This window comes from Silurus aristotelis (assembly GCF_946808225.1).
Source record: "Silurus aristotelis genome assembly, chromosome: 20".
NCBI lineage: Eukaryota > Metazoa > Chordata > Actinopteri > Siluriformes > Siluridae > Silurus > Silurus aristotelis.
This window is the reverse complement of record NC_139593.1, coordinates 2,573,894-2,579,948: the sequence shown is the minus strand read 5'-3', so window position 1 is coordinate 2,579,948 and position 6,055 is coordinate 2,573,894.

The following is a 6,055-nucleotide window of genomic DNA, read 5'->3' as shown; positions in this document are numbered from 1 at the left end:
AACCAGCACATGTCCAGGCACGTCTTAAGTTTGCCAATGATCATTTGAATGATCCAGAGGAGTCATGGGAGAAAGTCATGTGGTCAGATGAGACCAAAATAAAACTTTTGGGTCATAATTCCACTAAACGTGTTTGGAGGAAGAAGAATGATGAGTACCATCCCAAGAACACCATTCCTACTGTGAAGCATGGTGGTGGTAGCATCATGCTTTGGGGGTGTTTTTCTGCACATGGGACAGGGCGACTGCACTGTATTAAGGAGAGGATGACCGGGGCCATGTATTGCGAGATTTTGGGGAACAACCTCCTTCCCTCAGTTAGAGCATTGAAGATGGGTCGAGGCTGGGTCTTCCAACATGACAATGACCCGAAGCACACAGCCAGGATAACCAAGGAGTGGCTCTGTAAGAAGCATATCAAGGTTCTGGCATGGCCTAGCCAGTCTCCAGACCTAAACCCAATAGAGAATCTTTGGAGGGAGCTCAAACTCCGTGTTTCTCAGCAACAGGCCAGAAACCTGAATGATCTAGAGAAGATCTGTGTGGAGGAGTGGGCCAAAATCCCTCCTTCAGTGTGTGCAAACCTGGTGAAAAACTACAGGAAATGTTTGACCTCTGTAAATGCAAACAAAGGCTCCTGTACCAAATATTAACATTGACTTTCTCAGGTGTTCAAATACTTATTTGCAGCTGCATCATACAAATAAATAGTTAAAAAATCATACATTGTGATTTCTGGATTTTTTTTTTTAGATTATGTCTCTCACAGTGGACATGCACCTACGATGACAATTTCAGACCCCTCCATGATTTCTAAGTGGGAGAAATTGCAAAATAGCAGTGTGTTCAAATACTTATTTTCCTCACTGTATATAATACAATCTGACTTGCAGTTCACTTACAACTTTCATTTCTTTGTTTTAGCAGAGTGTCGGGTGTCTTCTGTGGCCATGTTTATAAATAACCATGGCCCAGAAGCATGTGACTTTCCACACATGCCCTATATTCATATGGAATATTCATATTGTTAACGTCTTTTAAATTAAAACCAAGGTTGCCAATTGTTCATCTAGCAATTCTAATTTTAGTGTTTGAATATCTCATAACTATTTATTAACAGTATGTGTATGAATGACTGTGGTACATGTTGAGTTAGAGATTGGAGAATTGACTTTTAAATGGCTAAAAAAGCCATCGCGCAAAAAGCACAATAGCTAAAATCGATTTAAGTGTAGGAGCTTTTTGTTGAACTGTAAAAGGACAAATTACTTTGCTGGTATTATGGGTACATGATTCTGGGAGTGGTGTGATCAGCATGCCCAAGCTCGACTTGGTTCAGTTCCCTCAGTAGACCATTTTCTTTCTCCCTATCTCCATATGATGGGCTTTTCCAGCCTGAAGGATTATTTATGTAATGTCACCAGTGTGGAGCCATATTCACTAAGTATAAAAAAAGTTCATTTCCAGATTGCCTTCTCGCTCTGTGTCAGTTTGAGACCTTTCAGCCCTTTTCCTCCTCATGGAAACAATACTTTTGGTTTTGATATCCCCACGAATACGGTTTGCTCTTTTCACATTGCCCTGTTTGCAATCCTTCAGACTTAAGGACTGCTATCTAACTCCGTTCTTTCTCTCCTTTGCTCTGTCTCCCGGCTTCTCTCTTTGTCTATTGTTCAGAAGTTTTCTGACAGCCAAACTTCTAGTGCTTTAAGGATTTAAGAAAGTCAATTTTCTTGGTCAACGAAGTACACAAACCATGTAGTTGTGTAAAATTAGATAGAGAGTAGGTAGAATACGACTCTAGTAAAAGTAAAAGTGCTCCTTTTAAACTTTTTCTAAACAAGTTTATAGGATTGTGGTGAGACCTGAGATGTTGTAGGGTTTAGAGACAGTGGCATTGAGTAAAAGACAGGAGGTGGAGCTGGAGGTAGCAGAGCTGAAGATGTTGAGATGTTTTTTTTTTTTTTTTGTCTATATACTGTTGTGAATAAAATATGGGTTTATTAGAATTGAAATCGTTGCATTCGGATTTTATGCGCTAAATTATTTGCAAAGTTTATTCACTGAAACAGAATATATGTTTCAATGATTAAGATCTTCAGCTGATCACTCCTGCAGAAGTGACAGAGGGACAATCAGTCATTCTGTCCTGTAAAACCACCTGCAGTCTGACTGATCCAACATTCATCTGGTACAAAAAGAGTAATATTAAGACGACAAAGACCTTCAAGAGCAACGAACTCCACCTGCAGCCAGTCAGCAGTGAGGATGCAGGCAGTTATAACTGTGCTGTAAGAGGATATGAACATCTCCACTCTCCTGCTCAATACCTCAATATAAGATGTGAGTTTAATTAATTTATTTTTTTGTATGTAATTTACATCTAATTACATTGTAAACCACTTCATATTTATTGTAAAGAAATCAAGACCAATTCGTAATTTCAATATACAGTGAGGAAAATAAGTATTTGAACACACTGCTATTTTGCAAGTTCTCCCACTTAGAAATCATGGAGGGGTCTGAAATTGTCATCCTAGGTGCATGTCCACTGTGAGAGACATAATCTAAAAAAAAAAATCCAGAAATCACAATGTATGATTTTTTAACAATTCTTTGTATGATACAGCTGCAAATAAGTATTTGAACACCTGAGAAGGTCAATGTTAATATTTGGTAAAGTAGCCTTTGTTTGCAATTACAGAGGTCAAACGTTTCCTGTAGTTTTTCACCAGGTTTGCACACACTGCAGGAAGGATTTTGGCCCACTCCTCCACACAGATCTTCTCTAGATCAGTCAGGTTTCTGGCCTGTTGCTGAGAAACACGAAGTTTGAGCTCCCTCCAAAGATTCTCTATTGGGTTTAGGTCTGGAGACTGGCTAGGCCACGCCAGAACCTTGATATGCTTCTTACAGAGCCACTCCTTGGTTATCCTGGCTGTGTGCTTCGGGTCATTGTCATGTTGGAAGACCCAGCCTCGACCCATCTTCAATGCTCTAACTGAGGGTAGGAGGTTTTTCCCCAAAATCTCGCAATACATGGCCCCGGTCATCCTCTCCTTAATACAGTCCAGTCGCCCTGTCCCATGTGCAGAAAAACACCCCCAAAGCATGATGCTACCACCCCCATGCTTCACAGTAGGGATGGTGTTCTTGGGATTGTACTCATCATTCTTCTTCCTCCAAAAATGTTTAGTGGAATTATGACCTAAAAGTTCTATTTTGGTCTCATCTGACCACATGACTTTCTCCCATGACTCCTCTGGATCATCCAAATGGTCATTGGCAAACTTAAGACGTGCCTGGACATGTGCTGGTTTAAGCAGGGGAACCTTCCGTGCCATGCATAATTTCAAACCATGACGTCTTAGTGTATTACCAACAGTAACCTTGGAAACGGTGGTCCCAGCTCTTTTCAGGTCATTGACCAGCTGGGCTGATTTCCGTCGCCTTCTGCGGGCGCTGGAGACGAGCCGTCGCCTTCTGCGGGACTGTGGGGTGAGCCGTCGCCGTCGGTGGAACCCGGGGGCAGCGGTTCAACTTCCCTTTCGCAGTCCTGGAGCCGGGGTGAGTGCACAGGGAAACCCCTGGGCGTAGGGGCGCTCCTTGGGACCCTTAGGAGCAGATCGGAGCCTACTGAGCAGCCTGGAAATGAGGTGAAGCCTGCCTGGAGATCCACGAGCGGAGAAGGGCTCGCCTGGAGGTCCACGACATCAGTGGAGCTCTCTTTGGGACACTGAAGCGGAGACGAGCTCGTGGGGTCGCTCGGAGGCGGAGACGAGCTCTCGGGAGGAGCCTGGAGCGGAGACGAGCTCTCGGGAGGAGCCTGGAGCGGAGTCGTGCCCTCTTGAGGAGCCAGGAGCTGGGCGGAGCTCTCTGGAGGGACCTGGAGCTGGGGGGAGCTCTCTGGAGGGACCTGGAGCTGGGCGGAGCTCTCTGGAGGGACCTGGAGCTGGGCGGAGCTCTCTGGAGGGACCTGGAGCTGGGCGGAGCTCTCTGGAGGGACCTGGAGCTGGGCGGAGCTCTCTGGAGGGACCTGGAGCTGGGCGGAGCTCTCTTGGAGGTCCTGGGGCAGAGCCGAGCTTTCCGTGGGCGAGATGTCGCCTTGGAAGGGGCTCTGGGATGTGGCATCGTCTGGAGAGGGACTCGGAGGAGTCACTTCGCCTTCTGTGACCGGAGGTGTCGGCGCGGCGCTCTCGTGACGACTCTGTGCCGGGAAAGCATGCTCCTGGAGACTCTGTGGCGGAAAAGCATGCTCCTGGAGACTCTGTGGCGGGAAAGAATGCTCCTGGAGACTCTGTGGCGGGAAAGCATGCTCCTGGAGACTCTGTGGCGGCGCGGCGCTCTCGTGACGGCTCTGTGGTGGGAAAGCATGCTCCTGGAGACTCTGTGGCGGCGCGGCGCTCTCGTGACGGCTCTGTGGCGGGAAAGCATGCTCCTGGAGACTCTGTGGCGGCGCGGCGCTCTCGTGAAGGCTCTGTGGCGGCGCGGCGCTCTCGTGACGGCTCTGTGGCGGGAAAGCATGCTCCTGGAGACTCTGTGGCGGCGCGGCGCTCTCGTGACGGCTCTGTGGCGGGAAAGCATGCTCCTGGAGACTCTGTGGCGGCGCGGCGCTCTCGTGAAGACTCTGTGGCGGCGCGGCGCTCTCGTGAAGACTCTGTGGCGGCGCGGCGCGGCGCTCTCGTGAAGACTCTGTGGCGGCGCGGCGCTCTCGTGAAGACTCTGTGGCGGCGCGGCGCTCTCGTGAAGACTCTGTGGCGGCGCGGCGCTCTCGTGAAGACTCTGTGGCGGGGAAGCACGCTCCTGGAGACACTGTGGCGGCGTGGCACGCCCACGGGAACCTCGGAACAGAGCGGCACGCCTGTAGAAGCTCTGTGACGGCATGGTGTGCTCGCCGACGCTCGGAGATGGTGTGGTGCGTCCATGAGAACCCGGAACACAGCAGCACGCTGGTAGAGACCCTGAGATGAAGCAGCCCTCTCATCAAAACATTGGGGCTGAGCTGCAGGCTCATGGGAGATCCGGCACGGAGCCGCGTGCTCTTGAGAACCTTGGAATGGAGCACCTTCCTCCTCAAGGGGACTGTAGTGGAGATCCACCACCTCTATCCCCAACTTCCCCAGAAGCAGCCCGCTGAATTCGGCGAGTGAGCCGAATTTGCCCCCTTTGGCGCTCCATAGTGAGCTGGCTTTGGCAAGAACTTCTCCAGACAGAAGGGAAATACAGAGGGCAATCTTGGCTCGTTCGGAAGGAAACCGGGAAATGTTAACAGCCACATACTCGCCGATGCCTTGCAGAAATCCGCCCAATTCGTCTTTTTTCCCCGAGTAAGGAGCCGGTAATCCCCTCGCGCTCTCTGAGGGGCGTGGCGCAGCCGCGCTCTCATGATCCGGCTTCTGTGGATCTGAACCGCGAGAAGCGGCACTGAGCTTCCGGAGGAAATCCGAAGCCGGGTTCAGCTGCCGATCCGTTGCCATCGGAATCGCAGAATGGCGAATCCGCGTTCGGTATAGGTCGGTCGTTCTGTCAGGCTGCAGACGCGGAAGCCGATATAGTCCGATCATTGTCCTTTTATTTCAACAACCGTACAACACAAAAACACTCATAAGCCGTTGAAAACAACAAACAAAGACATCCGCTCGATACGCGTTGTCCGCTATGAGTTCGAATGTCCCAAGCATAATCCATAAAGCCTTCGGCAATGAGTAATCCAAGTCGGAAGTGGAATTCGCATATACAGCCGGCGGTCGAGCAGCCACGCGATTGTCCAGCTTGACAATATAACGACCGACAGCCTGTGACTCAAGAACGTGAGTTTATGTAGTCTGATCTTTCATGAGCCACAGCTGTCGGTAATCTTGGGAAGCAGCGTGACTGCTATCGAGGGGGGCGTGGCAGGGTGGATCTCTGACAGCTACAGACGGGGGCGTGGCAGGGTGAATCCCTGACAGCTACAGAGGGGGGCGTGGCAGGGTGAATCCCTGACAATTATTTTGACCTGATCGAGTGACCACCTTCTGTTGAGCTCATTGGAACATGACTGCAATAAAGAAGT